Source organism: Lagopus muta, chromosome 17, assembly GCF_023343835.1.
Source record: "Lagopus muta isolate bLagMut1 chromosome 17, bLagMut1 primary, whole genome shotgun sequence".
Taxonomy (NCBI): Eukaryota; Metazoa; Chordata; class Aves; order Galliformes; family Phasianidae; genus Lagopus; species Lagopus muta.
In genome coordinates this window covers 10,916,822-10,938,599 of record NC_064449.1, presented here as the reverse complement: position 1 = coordinate 10,938,599, position 21,778 = coordinate 10,916,822, and the positions used below count along the sequence as shown (strand labels likewise).

The 21,778-nt window shown below is 46.1% G+C and overlaps 1 protein-coding gene across 21 annotated transcripts in view; it reads right to left on the bottom strand.

Moving 5' to 3' along the window:
* Positions 1-21,778, bottom strand: part of FBRSL1 (fibrosin like 1) — a 417,331-nt gene that overhangs the window by 176,064 nt on the left and 219,489 nt on the right. The window lies entirely within an intron of this gene.

Here is a 21,778-nt window from a genome sequence, read left to right as displayed (position 1 = left end):
GCCGGAGGGATGGGACATTTCCAGGCAGTGAACCCCCCAGCTGATGAGAAGCAAAATATTTATCTCTGAATCTTCCGCAGTTCTTGAATAGCACCATAATTCCCTGAATCTGTGGTATCTCACTTTAATCTGAAACACTGACATGTGGTAATTAACCTCCTTTTCATCTCTCGCTGATTCAGTTGCACAGGATAACTACAGAAATGTGTGGGAAAACCTGTATTTTATTTATTTATTTTTACTTTGAGAGATACAGATAAACTTGTAGGCCATATTTGATGCTGAATTAAAGGAAGATGCGGTGCATTTGGGCTGCTGTCCATCCATTACTGCCATTTATCTGTTTTCCTGTGCCTGCTGCTAAATGCAGAAATAGGGGCAGGAACCCGAGCCATGGAGGCGATGCTCCTCTACATGTGCTGTGACCTTCTTTGTGCTGGAGCTTTGGGCAGCAGCACGGCTCCACCAAGCAAGATCCCTTTGTTATGGCATTTCTGAGACTGCATCAGTCACAGTCAGAGACGGTGTGACTTCCCAGCTATGGACATGTGCACAAGGAAGAAGCTGGGGCAATCTAAGTTCTTAAGAGTCCGCTAGTCCTTCCCCACATCAGCTATCTGGAAGGCTCTTGGCAAAGACTGTAAGAGGTGCTTGCATATGGCAGAACATCCATCTTGATGGAAGCAACGAAGCGTTAATGTATAACACAAATAAAGAACAATGATTCATTCGAGCAGGCTTAATATGAAGGGCTGCTTTTTTTTTTGAATGTGGGCCTCAGTAAAGCTTTAAAGGATAATTTCCACTAAAAATTGGATCAACTCCATCGAGAAGAACACAAATCCCTGTTTCCTCCAGATTGTTTCACTCGATTCGCTAAAATGTTTATTCTACACTCAGAAAAAAAGTTGCTGGAATTTCTAAACTGCATTAAAATTAATCCTTTGCTTCTTTACTGTTGCTTTTTTCAGTGCTTCCTTTGTTCCAAGCTGGCGCTTACAGGAGCTTTCATAACCAGCAGGCAATCACACACATCCTTCCTGTTTGCAGTTTTTACTGTACTTTACACAAACAAAAAAAAGAGGAACAGTCCAAAGTACATCCCAGACATCTGAGAAAGAAGGAGGTGAATGTCGCAAACAGTTCCAAGCAGAAGACAAGGAGTGGATAAGGACACCCAAACTATGAAACGGAGCTGCCTCCTCAGCCCACTTTTTATCTTGCAAACATAGGAGGATGAGATGACCCAGCCGGAACCGGACAGTCCAGCAAAGAGGAAAGGAGAGGGCATGCCCTGCAGAGCTGCCAGCAAATCACCCACAGCACAGCAGAGCCCACCCTCCCCACACTGCTGTGCAGCAGGGCAGCTTTAGAGAGGTTCTATTTCTGAATGATTTTTAATTAAAGGCTCTTTACAGCTCCTACCTAACTTAGGGAAAGGTCTGACATGAGAAATGCTTGGTGGCCACTTATATTTTTGTCTCTCTGTGTGGAACAGATGCAACAAGCAAGTCAAGAGCCCAAGACCCGTCTGACGAGCATCCTCCATCAGCTGATGCTGAAAGCAAGCCCTCCAGGATGGCTAACAAACCCTCTTTGCCTTTTGTGAACCTGTGTCTCATCAAAATCCAAGTGGACGTGTTGTCACACTTCAGAAACATTCTATTTCCTGCCAATGAAACAGTGAATTGCTGCTTAATGTTCTCCAGTGGTATTTGTTATAGACCGAGAAGCCATCTCTGGTACACTACAAAACATACTCATTTTTCAACAGATGTGTATCTGAAAACAGACAGGGCTCAGGTGCTTTCACAATGACATCGTGAAAAAAACCTGCTTCAGTATGCTAACAAAATCAGCCTTGTCTACATGGGCGTCTGACTTTTGTGGCCCTGGATCTGCTACTGACAGCAGCACAGAATATCCGAGTGCAGTAAGACTTTGAGGAAAAAAGGAAGCTCTACAGTTTCATGCATCTAGCTGATAGGCATCAGTAGGGAAGTGCAGTCTGATTGTTACAGTGTGACACGGAGGAAATATTCTTAGTTGCATCCTTATCTCCCTCCCTTCCTCCCTATGTGGTCTCGCAGCCACTGCCCTTCCCTGCACCACGGCTGGGTGCCACCCAGTGCAGCTCAGAGCACTGTTGCTGCTCCAGAGCGACAGGAGCACGTTCCTCCCCCACAGCTGTGGGTAACACACTTTGCCCTCTTTGTAGAAGGGAACAGCTTTTAATAGGGAAAGTAATGAATGTCTTTGCAGCGACTGGGGAGTAATCATAACAAATGACTGTACGAAAGCTTAAAACGTTGCAATGGATTAGGTGCATTCAGCTTTGCCAACTAAGGCTGCAACTAGAACAAAACACAGCCTAGATGCTTCTTTGGTGTTTATTGCTTGAATGAGTAATGCCCATAAAGCTTCCCGTAGCTGCACAGTGTACTGACTGATATCAGTGCTATGGTACACAGGTCAATAAAGAAGATAATTTCTCTATTACCTCAATGATTCATGAAAGTGATTACTCCTACTTTGACTTGCATTCCAAAACAAATCTGCATGCAGTGATATTCCTGCCAAACGCTCTCGGTGTGCTCCTGGGCAACATCTTGAAACTGCTGTGGATTGACTTTTGTGGGGCAGGACTGGAAATCCCAGGAAATACAGTGCAGACAGACAGCAGGCCCATGCAGCAGGGCAGGCCAGCTTCTCTGCTGCTCCCAATGCCTGAGGAGCTCCAGTGCTGGGATGAAGGCAGGTGCCAGCGGAGCTCCCGGCTCCACCAGCGCCGAGTCAGGCTCTCCTTAGAACAGCCCATAGCTGTATTCCAGCTCCTGCCCATCTCACCCCGCGTGTCTCCGTCCATCCCACACAAACACACCCGCTTTTACTTTCCTTTTTTCCTGTTGGCAGGAGACACCTTATCGGCATGGTGATGTATTACCGTGATACATTTGCTTTTGAAGTGCGGAGTGGCTTTTAGGCTCTGGCATTTTGAACTTTTGGGGAGGAAGAATGTTACACTCACAACAAACTTTGAAGTCTGCTTCCTGAATGCAGTAACTGTTTACTCTCTTCTTCTCTTTCTTGGCCACTTTAAGCTCCCCTAAAGTAAACACAGTTCTCACATCCCAAAACTCTTATCGCCCAGGTATCCCATTACAGACCAAACACAAGAAATCAATGCGACTATCTCTTGAACAGAGGTCTGAGAGAGGAACGAGCCTACAGCTCCAACACACTGCAGCCTACACACCACACATGTTAATTTACACTCCATTAATGTGGCATCTTTTGCCACTCAGGTATGTACATCCAAGCAGCAATAGCAGTCACCAAACATCACCCCCCCTTTTTTCTTTTTTTCCTGAGCATACACAAGCAAATCTAGGCCTCATATTCTTTAAAATACAAGTATTTTGACTAGCAAGCCTCACCTTTGTTTCAGATTTTCAGCAACAGCTTGACTGAGCGTTTAAAAACTACAACTGCAAAAAAGGACCACATCAAAGAAGTCTTTGGGTGTATTTGTGTACTCTACTACTCCTAAAAAACTGGGTCATAATTTCATATTCAGTTTCACAATCACCAAATTCAGCAGCCACTAGAGAAGAACAGGATCCTGTAATTTACCCTACTCTAAACACAAGTTTAGGATAACAGAGATTCAGGCTGATAACTTTCCCCATTTAATGCAATTCTGTGTCACGAAAACAGAAACAAAGGCGAGCTCTTTGTGTTACACCATGCTGTCAATTTAAATACCTTTGAACAGCCCTGTGTGGTTGGGTGACCTGGGAAGGCTACGTGCTCAAAAACAACCAGCCCTCCACTTCAGAACAAAGAAAAGTGTGTTTTCTTTTAATCTGATAAACTTACATCCTGATCTTAATAGCTACGGTAGTTGCCCTGCAGAATTTGTCTTCTCCTCCATTAAAGAAACAAAGTTCCTGGCTAGCACCAGAATGCTGGATTAAAACTGGCAACTTGAAAGACGTTGATTTCAACAGACACAGCCCCCAGTGCTCAGCCGCTGGCAGCGGGGTTCTGCCAGTGAGTCGCCCGCTCCTCCATGCTGCGATTACAGCACAGACTGATTCCTGAGCTTCTCACATTCAGAGCGAGTGTTCAGAAGCATTTCTCGGTTCCCGCTTCAACCTGATGGTCTGCTTCTTGTTATCCTTCTAAGAAAATAAAGGAGGAAACTTCTCAGCCCACTGAGAAGACATGGGCTTTGTGTCATTCCTTCTTCCCAGGAAAAGAGAGATCCGAGACACCCACACCTTTGTGTCCATACTTGCAACCCACGTTTGGGTGGAATCCTACCCAGGGTACAGGAGAATCAGAAGAAAAAGACTACAATTATGTACCCTTCCATATGCTGCCCCAAGGGCTTCTCTGCTTTAAGCCCCAGTAAGGCCATGACAATTACAAGCCAGTATCTGTTGTTTCAAAATTTCTTTTGCTGGGTTTGAAGGGATTTATTGGTAATATAATTGTTTTTATTCCAAGGCACGACTTGAGAACAAGAAGCAGCAGTAGGACAGTAAAGACAGACAAATTCAGAGATATGGAGCAAGATAAGGTTGAGTCCCCACTGTGGATAAAGCACAAAAAAGAGGAAAAAGAAATATGGTGGATTTGCCCCATCCTGAAGGAGGGCTGGCTTCAGCTGTGATGTACAGGGTGTGTGGGAAAGGAAACAGGGATGTCTGTGCAGCAGCTCCCCAGAGCTGTCACCCAGAGCACTCACTGCCCCGGCTGTTACAGCAAATTGCTGCTCCAGGGCTCCTTCTGCCACCCATTCCCAGCAGCTTGCTGAGAGACGTGAACTGGCAAATGCAAGCTGCTGGGGACAGATAGAATAAAATTGCCTGGCTTATGTTATACAGGTGGTGCCACTGAAGGCAATAGTTCCACCTGGCTCTAAAAACTCATTTTTCTGAAATAATATTCCATACTTCATCATGTTGTGTGGGCCGTCCCTTCTGCCTGGTGAGCGTGCTTGAGCTGGAAGGAAATCTGGAAGGCTCTTCCCCTCTGGACATCCCTGCTGCATTTGCACGGCGGTGGACTCACCCCGTAAGAACCCATTGCTGCCTGTCAGATGCTGCTGTGCTTGAGCTGCTGGCTGGTGGCCTAGAAGCTGCGCTCCGCTTCCCGGCTGCCATTTGGCACGTGGTCACTATTTTTCTTTTAACTCTTTTCCTTTCTTAGAAGACTTTCCAGACCGGGAAATCCAACCTGAGGCTGCCCCAGCGGCTTGGCTGCCAGCACCGGCACCTGCCTGCCTGGAGCTCACCATGTGCAGGGTGAGGAGCAGGAGCCCTTCCTGCCATCGCTGGAAGGTGATGAGGAGCTGGTGGGTTCCTGCTCTTGCCTGAAGAGGCAGTTGAACAATTAGCACTACTGAAATTGCTGTGCGAGCTTCAAAAAGGTGGAAAAAAAGAAAGGATCCCCAAAATGTCACAAGCTACCATCACTTGACCTGCAAAAGTTGCCAGCACCACGAAAACTTGGATGTTTTCTCTGACACTGAAAGCTTGGAAACTTCTCGGACATGAATGATTTTATCTGTACAAAAGATAAAAGTCTGCCACGAAACTGAGGCAGTACCAAAGGAAATAGCCAGAAGTGAAGGGAACCCGGCTGCAATGCTGTTGTGTAGGTTGCAGAGATGATGGGAGCTAGGCTTGAAATGTACAGCACTCAAGAAACTCTAAAGTAATAGAAAATACTGGAATTCATCCCTTTGGCAAGGGAACTTACTGTAAGAACATCAAAATTTTCATGTTTGACACCAAGTTTCCATATAAGTTTGAATCCAGTTCAAAGCTTCGAACCTTATTGCTACGGCACTGCCCGGCTTACAGCCAAGACATCTAAAAGATTATTGAGTGTTCTGGGATGACAAAGAGAATGTTGACATATTTACAGTTGGCTTTTCTATAATTTGTGAGTGATAGAGTCGATGTCTGGTGTCTGCAGACAATGTGCACCATACGGACACTGCAAAAAGAAGGCATTTGCTCATTGGCTCCTTAGACCTTTTGGGGCACACGCTGGTAATATAAATACAAGCTACAAATATGATCTCACTCCCAATACAATTATTTACGCTCCCTATATAGCCTAATAACAAACATATTTCTTTTCTAGGAAGAGAGATCTCAGGTGGTTTAAGGACTATGCTGCTTTTATCAGAGTGGCAAAATGAACAGCCACGTTGCATCACAGACCCAGTCTAGATAACCCTAAGGGTTACTGGAGGACTTACAAATGCATTCAGATCACAGATAAGCCATGGGGGGTGGGGGGGAGGTGGGAAAGAGAAAGAGTGAGCTTCCAAGGTCCAATATCAGAGCTGAACTTTCCTTCCTGCCACCAAGCCAACATAGGAGAGCACATTTCTTCACGTGCCCACAAGTGAAAGATTTCCATTGGAAAACCCTGGGGGAGAGTTGCTGGTCCCTGTGCCCACTGCTCTCTGGGCAGCGGTGTCTCCTCCAGAACAGAAGACAACATTTCCTCCTCCTGCAAGCATGGCAGGAGGTCTGGAGCACCCTATGGCATGGCCATGTGGCACCTTGTGTCCATCCCCACACGTGGTGCCAGCAGAAAGCGCTGCACAGCAATGTGCAGCTCCTTGCAGCTCAGCAGGGTGCTACAAGCCAAGCAGTGCAAGATAGGAAGCAAACTCTGCACGCTTTCTGCCCAAGCCATGATCTGTCTGCAATATTGTTTTAACAACCTGCGTGGGATGCAGGAGAATTTAAAACAAATGATTTAAAGCTTTTTTCTTTCCTCAAATAAGAACTCAGTGGTTTGACAGTCAAGAGCAGCCCTCCAGTTCAGAGCAAGAGCTAATGGAAGAGAAAACCTAAATAAACATTTTCATTTTTGAGCTCCCAAGGGACTCCTGCAAACAATAGCAAGAAAAAACATTTCAGAAGTGCCAGAAGTCAGGGGAGCACTCCATTTACTTATTTGTACAGTCAGTTACTGATCATGCTGATATCTGACTTTGGCTCCGAAATCTCAGCTGCGTTACAACAGGGCAACGCGCAGCTCGCTCAGGGTCAATCTGCAGCCAAACGGAGATGTGTGCAGAGCTACAGTCTGTCGTCATCTCAAGTGCAGACAGAAATCTACATTTCATTCTTTGCTTTTCCACCCTATGGGTTTCTGGGACAGGGCTATCTTTCTGTGTTACATTCCTCACAGAGGATCAGTTTCCGTCAGTCAAAACACCTTGTGTGCAGTCACCTATGATACACAGAAGACAACGCGTGCCTTTATTTATTTAAACTACCATGATGCTTATTGTGAATTTTCATGTTGTCAGTAACATTGAAAGGCTTTCAGTCAAAGCTATACAAGAAATAAAGACAAGTAAAATGCCAAATGAAGACCCCCCAGCCCTCCACGTGATCCTTCAGACCACGGCAATGATCTCCAACCATTGGTCAGCACACAAATTGCTGCTCAATTACTGATCTGACTCTCTGGAGCCTCCGAAGCACTCTGCCTGCGCAGTGCCAGGAGCAGAACGGTGCCAGAACTGTGCCCAAAGCCCGCAGGCCTGCAGAACCAACAGATTGCAGAAGTGAGACCTGTCACAGCAAATGCCCTCCCTTGGCACCTGCCTGTGTGTTATAGAAAATCACAATTTCTGCTGCGTTTTTGTCCCTTGCCACAAAGGGGAGAAACTACCAATTCTCAGATTAGTTACCTCCCACTGAACAAAACGCTCAAGGTTGCAGACTCCTCACGGATGAATTCAACGCTTGAGCTCTGTTCCAATTTAACAACGTTCCTCAGATGAAGCATCCCCCTGTATCTCAGTGCCTCTACCCGGGTTTATTTGCTGCAGCCAAATTTTCTCCTCCAATCCTGTCTGCCCGCTTTCCCATTGGCCTACACACAAATGAGGCTGTGCTAACAGATTGTGCCGTGCCAACACACGGAGCTGACATCCTGCTGCAGCCTCCATGCCCGTCTGACTTTTCAGCTTTTTCTTTCTTTCTCCCTTCTGGATTCTGTGTAGCACGCACTGTAGCCCAGCAATGCCTCTGGCTCTGGCTGCTTTGTCTCTCTTTTTGGCACGCTTGTGGAAGCAAAGGGAATCTTGCTGAGGCTAGTGAAGACACATGTTTGCCCTTTAATGAATGTTAAAAAGAGAGCAGAATCTATGCCATTTTGATGTTTCTATTAATACAGGCCACAAGAAAGCTCAGGTTCCTGCTACGATGATGACAGAAAACAAAGGCGTTTCTAGCAGTCAGTGCACACAGCACACGCAGAAGGGTTTGATCATGCAGCAAGGAAAAGAGTAATATGGCACATGTGCATGTTGCTTAAATTCCTTCGCACTCAAGTTCGGCAAATTCGCAGTCATGCTCTTGCATTCCTGAGCTTCCCCTTGAATGGCTGGGCACTTTGCTTTCACTTGCTGCACTACAGATGGGCACGTGGTGGAACACATCCCTAAGTCACATCCTGAGGCCCGGAGCTGAAACAGCACTATTCCTCCAAACCCCTTTCCTCCTCAAACATGGAGAAGCAGCAGCATCTACAGTGCTACTAGCTCAAGATCAGCGACAAGAATTTCTGGGAAGCCAAACCCCAGGTTCTCAGAGGCTGATCAAAAAAACCCAACGAATGAACCAAAAACATGAACGTGTTCAACTGGAGTGACCTTTGCAAGAAAACCAGGGAAAAAGAAAAGAGCAGGATCTTCCCCTCATAGGGAGGATTGTGAACCGTCTCCCAACTGCACTCCTGAGCGTGAATCAATTTTCTTCCAGTCGATAACTAGCGCAAAGGTTCTAACCTTCATTTGTGCTCCAAATACTCAATCGGGGATGTAGAACACATACCAATTAAGCAATTCAGCTAAAATAAGAAGGCCGTGAACCAACATCGTTGCAGCAGCTGCCCCTGAGGGATCGAGGGTTAGCAGCTTGGGGAAAAGGTAATTTATTGAGCTTAATACTCTGCGAAATGTTCTCATGATAATAAGATTGTAAGATCGTTTTAATATCTGAAGTCATGTTGAAAAGGTCATTTCTCATCTTTTACGCCTACCTAAGTCATGTAAATTAGAGCTACTCAAACACAGTTGAGGATGTTTGCAGCCTAAGTTTCTCTTATATTTTCAGATGACAGAGAAAAACGTCAGTAATCCCCAAAGGGGGCACAATCAGGGAGTGCCCGTGGGTTTTGGAGTAGCAGCACTAACAGCTACAGCTCCTTTTGCTGTGCGTTAGGTCAGAATTCCATCTTTCACCTACTTGATTTTACTCAGCCTGTTTTCCCCTCCTTTTTAATGCTGTGATTTGGAGAATGTTTAAAAAAAAAAAAATTAAATATGCTACATGTAGTCTAAAAGGAGTGGGGAATACAGCTGAGGTACCTGCCAGAAGCTTTATAACCAAGGTAAATGGGGCACTGGCAATTTTACAATGCACTTGACTCTTTTTCAGCATGCTTTTTTTCCACCAAAAAATTCATCCAGCAATTTCTTTCTTTCCTTTTCCCCTTTTCATGATTTCTAGGCAGAAATGCTGCAGACTTTGCCTCCACAGCTCGCAGCCAACATTCCTCAGCCACAGCTCAAGCTGCCCATGCCAGCACAGCCCTGCAGCCTCAGAGCCGTGCCAGGATGTGATGTTTCTGTGATGTGCACCAGTACCCACCGGGATGGAGCGGAGATCCCCAAATGCATTTCACTAAGGCCTCTGAATCACATTTGGAACTAGGTCTTCAAAATTTATAACAGCTATAGGCTATCCAGGCCCTTAGTTTCATTTATGTTTTGAAGCTTCAAATCCATCACCCACCAGACCTAAATGAGGGCATTATTCAGAGTAGTAATGCATTTGATCCCATACAGTCTAAAAGATGGAAATCCCCTCCTGTTCTCTTTTTTTCTTAATAGCATCTTCCAGGTTCCAGCATCTTCTTCCCTCTCCATCCTCCTGTGACTCCAGCTCCTGTCTCCCACCCCAGATGCCCCCAAGCACTCACCCTCCAGGACAGCCTCCCCTGGGCCCCTCCCCACCCATGGCAGTTGTTGGTCAGGCTGCAGGCTTTTTGGAGAAGTCTCTTTTTCCTGCTTGGCTCCAGAGGTGTGATACAAACGATTTATTGTAACAGATTGCAGCCTAGAGTAATTTAATACACTGTAAAGCAAAGCTCAGGAGAGCTGGATATCCTGCATTTACAAAGCATGCCACGCTTGTATTTTTCAATACATAATACATAAATCTTTATGTTGCTGTGGCTCTATTTTCAGATTTGTTGGGGTTCGTATGTGAAGATTTTCTGACTATTTATCAGCTTGATCTTCTCCATCAGCCTTTATCATCCCTCACTGTTGCACTGTTTCCCTGAAACCAAGCAACCAAGGCAACGCCGAGCCACTGCTTGGCTCTGCCTGCCTGGGTGTGGGGTGGGGGGCAGCTGCAGCCCCTCTGTGCCAAGGCTGTTGTTATTACACCAGCAGTAGTGACAGTAGCATTGAGCTGAACCGCACCACTGCACCAGAACTGGGAGAGCACAACTGCTTGCCCAACCCTGCGCTCCCCATGCACACTCTTGTCCATCTCCTCCCCAGTGCCTCCTGAGTGGAGGAGTTTCCAACACCAGCAGGGCTCATGCAGCTGTGGAACAACCACAGCATCACAGAATCGTTGAACTATTAAGGTTGAAAAGACCACTAAGATCAACTGGTTCAAAAATCAACCCATCACCACCCTTACCCTAAACCATACTGCTCAGTATCCACCCTCTTCCTGAACACCTCCAGGGATGGTGACCCCACCACGTCCCTGGGCTGCCTGCTCCAAGGTATTATCAATCTATCTGAGGAGAAATTGTTCCTCATATCCAACCCGAACCTCCCAACCAATCAATTCTGCCTGCCTCGGGAGCTCCAGGCCCACACTGTGCCCCAGGCACGGCCGCACGCACCTCACTACGGCGAGTGAATAGTGATAAAGCACTGCTGGGTGATATACCACCTAAGTCCTTTAAAACTGTTCACAGAGCACAGACAAATACAAAATAACATGCACCCACACCTTTCTCTCTTGGTTTCCTCCTCCTGTAAATTATCAAGCCCAATTAAAGCACCATTAAGCAGCCAGGCCCAGCAATGTAGGGAAGAGCACCACGGAACTCCGACAGCACTGTGCTGGATTGCTGAAGCAAAGGCCGTAATCCCAATTAGGGACACTATTTAAGCAGTGCAAGCAATTGCAACCCATGTGGTGTTCATGACTCCACGTGCCGCTGGCTGGGATGAGGGGGCTGCAATCCTGTTTGTGAGTGCAAATTAAGCCCCTGATTGCTGGGTGCAAACAGGCTTTCTATTTACTTTTTTCTCTTCTAATATTTAGTTTAACTCCCTGTTACAGCTTGGAGAAACACTTGCTGCTAAGCGCACTCATTTGCAGGCCCATCTCTTGCCCAAATACCTAAGTAGTACAGCAATAGTTTCATGCTAATGCACATCTTGGTTAAATAAACCAGTTTTCCAAGCTACTGCGTTCTCATTTACATTTGTGATAGACTGGCTGGAGCTGTGGAACTGAGCCCCATGTAGGCAGGGTGGTGGAGGATCAGCCCTTTCTGTGTCCGCTCAGCCACACCAGCTCCCAGCCACTGGGTGCTCCGGCCCTGGGGAGCAACAGCATCCATCCTCCATGTGGAGCAGAGGCAGCAGCCTGAGCTGGATGGATGCAGCGGGGTGCCTGGCTGGGCTGGGGGCACCCACCTACCTGCAGAGCCGCTGGGAAAAGACACGCACACACAAAAAGGGGATGATAATAAAAGGTTGATTAATTATGTGCAATAACTGGGACGGCATATCATGAAAATTCCATTCTTGTTTACTCAGCTAATTCACTTTTTATGAGTGTTTAGGCTTTAAAGCAAAACAAAGCACTAATTACCCAATTAACGAGCAATTAAGTTACTGCAGCCTAATAGCCTGTACAGTGGCTGCCTTTATGAGTCTGATGGTGAGTTAGAGACCCATTAAACAAATTTATACACAGCTGTAGCAAACATTACATTTCCAGAGATGTTACATTACATGCTAATACTTTCACAGCCCTGAATCATCACTCGGGGTTTGGTGAGCAGAGTTTGCCAGTTTGCTCAGCAGAGCTCTGACAAGGGGAAGGCCTCACATTTCCCAACAGCTATACTCACAGGTAGGGAGGGCTCTGCATCTTCACGTCTTCAGGAAAAGGCTTTAAAATATTTACTTATTTGCAGGAGTCTAAGATGCTCTCTGCAGCAGGCAACACTGCACCAGAAATGTTAGGTTTGCAATCAAATAAGGACATTTTACTGTGTGAGAGGAGACAAGACGCTTCCGTAAGCTCCTCTGGTGTATGGGACTGCCTGTGACGAAGCGTGACAACCCTGAATTACGGTCAGGAATTAGAAGAGCTCTCCCCTCCCATGCAGTCAGCAGTGCCCAGACGCAGTGCCATGAATGCTAACAGCAGATGGGACTCAGCTCCTGCAATGCCTTCTCTCCAGTGATGCCCAACCCGTGTCATTATAACTGCGCTCCACAGTTCAACTTTCACATCAATGACGGGCACATCTTTTGGTGTAACTTTGCATGAAGACAAGCTTTGCTTTTCCAGGAGCACAGCCCTGCACACACACCATATTTCCTGAGTGACTCCACGGAGCAGCGCAGGCAGCAGCACGGATGGCTGGGTGCACTGCTGGCTGGCTGTGCCCGGATAGAAAAGGTCACACCTGACGTGTGTACATGTGGAGGCCTCTGTTTTCAATCAGCATTTCAACCTTCAAGCTGAGATGTTTATCACATTATCTACTCTGATGGACCGACTTACGGATGGGCTTAAAAATGCCTCTAATGGGGAAAGCACAGACAGACAGCAAGGGCCTGTTTCTGCATAAATCTGATTTTCTTGGGCTACCAGGCGAAAGAGAAATCCTAACAGTCTCCTTTTGGTTTAGATGGCTTTGTGAATGCCTGTATCAAGGCAGTTTTGTCATTTTTTTCTAAAGTAGCATGGCATGGCAAAGGCGTGGAAAAACATCAGACAGCAACGGAACAAAGCCACAGGGATCCTCATCTGTAAACAGCGTAGGAAGTTAATGGTCAGCCAAGACAAAACATGTGGAAAACAAACCTGAAGGCAACAAACAAGATTCAAAGCAACTCACCTAAAAAGGGAGATCTTTTAATCATGTCTGTATCAATGCCTTCTTGGAAACTTCATCACTCGTCAGCTACTCAAACTCATAACCCAGCAGCGGCTGGCTTTGATTGAGTAGTGTCTCCCAACTCCATCTTCATTCTTTCATTTTTTCTTCTAGCTTTTTTTTTTTTCCTTATTATAAAAGAAAAGGTCTTACCTGGCCTGTTTTGTATTGTTCTCTCCTCTGCCTCTTTTTTTTTTAATCTAAAGTCATTTCAAAGAGTGAGCGTCAGATATCAAACCCAATATCCTTTTTCTCATTAGCACTTTTCCCATGCAGACCTTCAAATGCGGTAATAATTAATGAGTCTGTGTCAGAAAATGAATAAAAGATGGCTCAGATGCTTCACTGTTCAGGGCTGACCTTTAGCTGAGTCTACTGTATTAATATATTCTTGTGTTGTCAGACTCAAAGAGCTAACTGCCTTATGAATTATTTATCAACACAAAAAGTCTTAACCAGAAACAGTGTTAACATTAATTTCTAACCCTCTGTGTCACAGCAAAGCCTGCCTGCACTGCATAATTGAATTTTAGTTTTAGACAAGCAATCAAAGCACAAGTCGCTGTTGTTGTAAGTGTGGCTGCCTATGATAGCAAGAGGAACGGCTGCTCTTTTTGCACATCTGGCGCATTACAGGCAGTTCAGGTTTCTGTAAGCAATAAGCCTGACTGGAGACAAATGTGGAACGTGTTTGCAGCAATTAAAAGCACTGGGGCTCCCCACTTCCAGAACAATTCTAGATGCTGAACTATTCAGAATCCTGCAACTGGCATTTCTAATTGGGGCTGCTATGGAAGTGCGTCCTGCCTCCTCTGCTTTCAGGGCTGCCTGATGCGCTGCGACCAGTGGGGATGAGGCTGGGAGGACTGCCCAAAGGCTCTGGTATTTGGTTTTGCTCTTCCCCCCACCCCTCTCAAATAAGAGCCCACTGACCTCTTGCTGTGCCATGGGTGCTCCCCAAAGGCACAAGCTCATGCAAATCCACCACTCACAACTTTGCAGAAGGTTTCAACTGCTATTCCCAGTCAATTTTGAAGAATTATCACAAGTTAGGCTTTATTTGCTCACATCAACCTTATGAGGACCTCATACAAGGGTTCAGTAGAGCTCAAGGGTTGCATTCACAATTGCTCCCTCCAGAAGTCTTGGGAAATTACACAATAGATAACTCTGGCTGGACCCTGAGATGTAACTCTACCTTTGCAGGAGAGAAGCACCTGTAGCAGCCTGGGAGAATACAGCCGTCTCTGCTCTTGGCCCCAACACAGTCAGCACCAACCTGGTACTCTATTTTCAGTTCACGCTCAGTGGTTGAGGTCTCTCTTCATCCCTGAAGAAACAGCTCAGAGATTATCATCAGAGCATAAGAGGGCCTTATAGAAATGAGAAATGGCTTTAGGCTCTAAATCCTGGAACAACTCAGCCCAACAGCAGCAGCTTTGGTAGCTTTCTCCCTCTGTTCTCAGAATCAACAAGGGCAGCGAGAGAAGCATTAAATCCCTTTGGTCCTTTCCCCATCTAAGGGAAGGAAGGAGATGGAAACAGTTTTGTCTTGCAAAGAGATTTTCACTCTTTTCCCAGGAGATTTAACCCAGAGGCTGAATGAGAACGAAGAGAGCCCAGAATGGGGAAGGGCTCCAGAAACACTCAGGTCTGAGCAGAGATGCTGGAGAAAAGCTCAGGCACAGGACTGCTGCCCAGGAGAGAAGGACAGAGCCTGTGGAGGACAAAAGCTGTAGCTCCTTCAATTACTTCAAGGCAGAGTAACCTTACCAAAAAGCTGCAGCTGCTTGGGAAGCAAGAGCTGAGGTGAGCAATGGCCTGAAGGCATGCGCTATGTCCTGACCCCAGAGCCACAAATCCTGCTGGGAACACGGGGCCCGAGCCCAGAACCCTGAGCTGCATGTACATCCAGACAGAGACATGCAAGCTGTGCTCTCACAGAGCTGCCAGCAGGACTGGGGTGCTTCCTTCAGATTAATGGAAACTGGGTGCCTTAATCCCCAGAAGGCTTTAAAACCTCTTAATAAAAAAGACTGCCACCATCTCCAAAGTGAGGAATGATGTTACCCCTTACTAAGGACTGGCTTGGGAATCAAGCGGTCCGCCCTGCCGGGAGCCGTGTGTATCACACCTTTGCTATAAGAGATCAGACGACTACGAGTGCTTCAATGTGAGCTGAAAAAATGCTGAGCTTTGCGGGTGTTAGGCTCTGTGATTCTGGGTTTTCCATTCAAGACTGCCAGCCAACTTTCAGTGGAAAACAAGACACGACATTTTTCAACACTCTGCTAACTCTTCTTAAGGCTAATCTTTCATAGGCACTGGGATCTTCAGAGCTGATTTTTTTTTCTGTAGTTGTTTTTATTTTTACTCTGGAGCCCATGATGGAATATATCAGTCTTTGCCAAACCAGATACTTTTCTTTGGCAGCCGTTTGCATATTAAATCTAAAATTGTTTGCCGTGACACAGTGAAAAGCAATTCTTGAAAGCCACTTCACATCCTTCCTGCAAGATCTCACTAGCACCTCTGTAAGTCACACCAACCTGGTTTTTGGAGCCCTGATAACCTGGCGCGTTTGGCTCTTCCTCGTCTGTGAGCGCTCAGAGCAGCAGTGATGATGAAAGGTCTGGAAGACACACGCTTCTGCAGTAAATCCATACGACAGCTCAGGTCTCCCTTCAATTTGGTATTTATTAGATTTTTTCCCCAAACACAGCAGAAGATGGTGACAGCTCGTTCCCAACTGTGCACGCCTGCTCCTGAGCTATGGAAAATGACTGCGCAGGCCAACTGGAAGCCAAAGAGCCTTCACATGAGCCAAAGAACTGAGGCTGGAGGATGACTGATGCGCTGAGGCCGACTCCTGGCCCTGTTGAGAGGCCATCCACCCATGGCAAACGGATAAACCCACCTCCTTGGGTTACGGCCGCTCCCCAGCTGTGCCCAGCCCCCATCCCACGCGTCCCACACTCGGTCGGTCACATAAAGCATGTTACAATTGTTTTGTTGTTGTTGTTGTTTCAATCTTCCACTTCAATATACCAGACTAAGCTAGTAAAAAAATGAGACGGTCATGCTCTTTTAAAATAACAAAACACCCACCCTGGCAGTTATGACATAACCCGGCAGATTTTTCTTGTTACTTTGCTGTTTTAAGTGCCTCCCTCAATGTGAATCCAATTACCCAGGCCTTTGTTTTCTCTAACAAAGGGACTGTGTTTGGGGCTCTGTCTCATCTGGCTTTAATCACCTCTCGTGAGGGGAGCCCGCTAACAGCCACCTTGGGATACCTTTTACGACAGATTTGGGAAGGCGCATGAAAGCAGGACTGGGCTGAAGAAAGAGCAGACGAGGTGGAACCCCCCTCCTATTTCGGTTGGATTTTGACAAGTGCATACGCTTTCCACAGCGCTCCAGTAAACCTGAGCCTGACTTACCCCTACGCACGGATGGAAATGATTTTCTAGCGGCTATTTTGTTGGACTGAACCATGGCCTATTTTAGAAGTCACCAAATTCTTCTGAAAGAAGGAAGGAAAAAAGCCCCGCTCTGGATCTTCCCTGGCCCGTGTGACTGTAAATTACCAGCTTTACTACTCCGCACGCCTCTTTCAGTTGGCCGGCGCGCATGGCCGTGTTTTCTTCTCCCTTTCAGGTCCTATTCTGTAACAGATTTTTCCTCATAAAACTTACAACCAGTGCAGCTCTTCTCCAGTTTGAAAAGAAATGGTTTCAGAAATCAGTGGGACTCAATTAATGTGACCGAGCACAACAGATCCTTCGAGCAATGCAAGGAAAGAGAATTTCCTCTGCGAGAGACAGGAATTCCATTCTCTCCTTTCATCGCAGGAGGCTGCAGCGATTGCTCAAGCCATGCTTTAAAAATCATTTCAATACCAGACTAGTAAACAAAGTCTTATTCCGTTCTGAAAAGTTGCGTTTAAAAGGGAAAAGCCTTCCCCAAAGCATTCTTTCCCTCTTAACTGCAGTGTAAAAGACCATCAAACATACTGTTAGCATTATTTCCTCACTGTTGCACGTAAAATTTACAGTGCAATTCCCATTGTATTAAATAACCGACACAAGAACTAGAGCTAAGCCTAGAAAAGTTTGTTTTAATCACATATTAATCTCAGTTGTTCTGTTTTCCTTTGGTGTATTAATTTTTCACAGGACCATGAGCAGGCTACAATGGTTCCCAAATACCAGATGGCAAAAAGTACTGAAGGGTTCTGGGCTGTTTCCCTGCATGGGACAAGGACAGAAACTTGCCAGTTTTTCCCCTCAATGCCTTGTAACACACAGCAGAAGCCCCACAGCCATAAGCAGCCTTCTGAAGATGGATCAGATGGGTCAAAGGCCAGGACCCTCCTGCCCCTCCAGCTCCCCAGCAGGGCGGCCGCACGCTGCTCCTTGCAGTGATCTACCCAGCCCTACCTTCAGACAGCTCTTCACGCTGACCTTGCAGCAGGTCTGTGTCCTGGTTTGCCTCTGGGTTGGAACAGTCATTTTAGATCAATACAACCACTTGTAAAACACGGGGGAACTTTTACTTTGGGACAGCCTATTCGTGGTTCCTTTTTTGGTCTGAAAACAATGCACAGACCTCTACCAGACACAGCACCGCACTGACAACCCCACACAAATCACAAGAGCTACTGTGTTAGGCTAATGTGGGCAATGACCCAGGCAACATGATTTACCAGTACAGTAACTATCATACATTTCATGTTGATTTACTAAGTCCTTGCATGAGCGCCGTGACTAAAACTTGCCCTGGATGTTGCAGGAGAGCTCAAGACACATCTGGTATGACCTGCTAGGAGTACACAGGCTGCAGCACAGGGCAGGAGCACAGAAAGGCTCAGCCATGGGAACCCATCTCCTTTCGACCCAACATTTGCCCCAGAGCATGCAAAAACACAGACTGTAGGAATGGAACCAAATGCAGAAACAGGATTGCCCTGTTGGCTGGCAGAAATGTACAGGAGTTGTGGTACATCCAGGACATTGTGAGCAAAACCACAAGCGTGCAAAGCTTGAAATCAGTACTACAATTTCTGTAGCTGAGAAGCATTTACTTAATGACAGCAGATGGGTGCTGCCAATGGCTGCAGCAGTCGGGATGCTTCAGCCAAGGCTTCAGGAGAGACTAAACTGCTGGGGCCTGTTATTATTATTATCGTTTACTGTGACAAAAGCTGATCCCCTAAGCCTCAATGGATTAGCTTGAATTGTAAAAGTTTTAGCCTCTATTCTTTGTAAACATATTTTCAGGGGAGGGGGAAACAATATCGATCCACAGGACGAAGCTGCTGGGATCCCAAGGCTTTTCTGGCTGCAAGGACCTGTAGGACTGTTCCTACGTATCACAGATTTCTGGTTTTGCCCTAACCCCTTGTGCTTATAGAGCATTTGTAGGTAGTGGTATTTCTATTTTCGCTTACAGCCTGTATATCCCTTCCATTAATTGATATATAAAGAGCAGAATGCCAGCCCCAAAATGTCGGCTTCACCAAAGAACTCCATACTTGGTACTAAAACCAATCTCTTCCATCGGTTGGACAGTAGAATCAAAGACGTTATGTGGGTTCTCTTTTCCTCAAAATACAGAAAGATCAATGCATTTTTTTTTCTGTAAAGCAATAATCGTACTCTCACCATGAGAAATTAAGAACATTAATCATATTTCAGGCAAATATTTCCATGCAGTCTATTAATATACCCCAGTCACATCGGGAAGGCACAAGACCAGCAATAACTGAGACTCCCAGCCCAGCTAAAAGCAGCCTTTTAAGACTTACTGTGGTTCCAGATGTTTTGCACAGCTATTTATTTAGCTTGTAAACAAGCCACCAAAAACATTCCACATAATGATGGGAGAACCGCAATTACATTGTTGTGGGGATTTACAAAGAGCTCAGCATACTTTTGTGATTTAGAGAAGAGAAATCTCTCATTCTTTCTGAGAGTTGATTTCCAGATTTATGTCTGTGCTGTGAAGCGCCCTGGGAATCATTAAGATGGTGACAAAGAAAAGTGATTTTCTTTATTAAAGCAGGAACGAGGGAGGGGAGGGTGACATAAGAGAAGCCTCCTAGCTCTCCTCCCTACAACAGATTTCTTTTGTCCTTGTAGGGGACTTTACCTTAAGCCATCAGGTAGTACTGACACTCTTTTGTTCCCTTTTTTTGCCATCTATTCCCAGCGAAGTGCTGGAACAGGGGCACTCCGACATCTCAGCTCCAAGCCCACACTCTGCTGTACCAAGCCCTGCTGGAGCATGGGCGCAGCCACTCCGGGGGATTTGGGGATGGTGGGAAGTGAGATAGAAGCCCCAGAGCCTTTCCTTGCACATGCCCACCAAGCAGCAGGCAGCTGCACGTTCTTCAGCTGATCAGCAGTGGTGTCATCACCTCCAGAGGTGTTCACAAATTGTAGAGATGTGGCTCTGAGGGACACGGACACTGGGGGTGGTGGGTGGTTGGGGTTGGAGGACCTCAGAGGTCTTTCCTGACCTGAATGATTCTGTGATTCCATGAATACAAGCTAACCAGCCCAAGCTAACTGGGCTCAGCCTTCACTTCTAAGCATGGCCTTCAATCCTGCAAGGAGGCACTATAGTTAATTTCAAGGCCTTACATTGCTTCTGTGGCATAAAAACACAGTCACAAATTCCACTAGGAAGAAAGAACACTTGAGAACACCACATTTTCAGGACTCCACATATTCGCTGCTTTCATTCACAGTCAACCCAATGGCAGGACATGCAACTTGTAGTGAGCTGAGGAATCAGATGGTCACCATGCAGGGCAATGCCAGCCCCATGCTGCCATGGACAGCGGGGACAGAGCCCTGCTCCCTGCTCACATTGTGCAGGTTGACCCTGAGCCTGCACTGGGAGATCCTGAGCCCACCGTAAATTCATGGAGAGGTGACATCATGGCCGTAATGCCTCAGGAGAGAGCAGTGAGAGGCCCTAAACCAGACTGCTTTTCATCTGTATATGTGCTTAAAGACTGTAAAATAAATTAATGGGGAAATCTAAAGCGTAATGATAAGGATCCCCCACTGAACAGGTGTTTTTTTCATCCACGAAATTACAAGTTGCCAGAAAAAGACATGGGCCCAGTTCAGCTTTATTTCAGTCTCAGCTCCTTCCATTAAAATAATAACAGGCTTTATGTTCGTGAAGCTGTAATTAAACAAGTGCTTTGGAAGGAAGACCTAGGGCTTGTGGTACTGGGAATCAAAGGCAAGCCACAGCAACCAGCTCCCATCGGCCGTGCCTGCTCCTCCTCCCTCGCTCTGCCTCCTGGTGGGACTGCCTAGCCCAGGCTCTCATCTCACACTGACGCGCCTATTGTCTTTTTTCCCAGCTTTTTTAATGGAGAATGTTAAGTTCTGGAGCACATTTAAATTCTAGTCAGACAGTATAATCTAGAAATAGACTAGAAGTCAAGTAGACCTTCCACAGGCTCCACAGACAGCCTGTTCCTCTGTCCTGCCCAGACATTTGCCACCCGGATCTGACAGGGACAACTCACATAACTGCATGGCACCAAGCATCCCTCCAGCCACTCCGAGCATCAGCGATGAATTCTGCTCCACAACATGTAACATAATGTATGGTGTGAAAAAAGAAAAAACCCACGAGTGCTGTCGCTGCATATTTATGATATAAAATAAGCATTAGCATATGGGAGAACTCTGAAGGGAAAACAGAGCACAGTTTCATCCAAATTTAGAACAACTGAATCAGGTTTAGAATCTAGGACTTCCAAGAGAAATATGCATTTTTAGTATGTCACAAGTCAGTTAACCTGTCTGTAACCCCTTCAAATAAGAGATACATTTCCAGCATGCACGACAGGGCAACAGTAAAGCTAAAGATGCAGCCTAACTTATGGCTTCTAGTTTTAAAACATCATTTAGGAAGGAAAGTAAGGAAGATTTTCTGACTGCTTTTCTAAGCAGTGGAATATAATCCTGGAGCATCAATATAATGCTAAGAAAGAACACAGGATGCTGAGTGCATTGAAGCCCTGTCTATGGGGAGCTGTCGGAGGCCGATAACCCCGTAGCACGAACAGGCTGTTCCAACCACTTGGTCCACAGAGGCTGATTTCTTTCCAGATGCTGCCGAGCAGACACCAAAGTCCTTTTTAATCCAAAGCACACAATGGCTGGCCAGAGCGGGAGCACCAAGGAAGGAAGAAGTGGCCCAGACTTCAGTGGGATGTGAGCCCCAGCTACTGCCCCATCTCTTTGATGGTACAGCACAGTGTGCCCAGAGAATCACTGCATGCTAGAAATAAACTATCTGCTGGTATTTCCTAAAAGATACCCTGCATGAATAATTCCCCCCTCTTAAGGTATCTTAACTGTTGTCCAAAATGTTTCATAACAGATATCTACATGCAAATGTAATGTTTTGGTTTTATCTTTCAGCTTCAAGATTAGGCTTCAAATTCAAATGGAAGGGTTGTGTTCCAAACTTCAAGAAGTGAGGTATA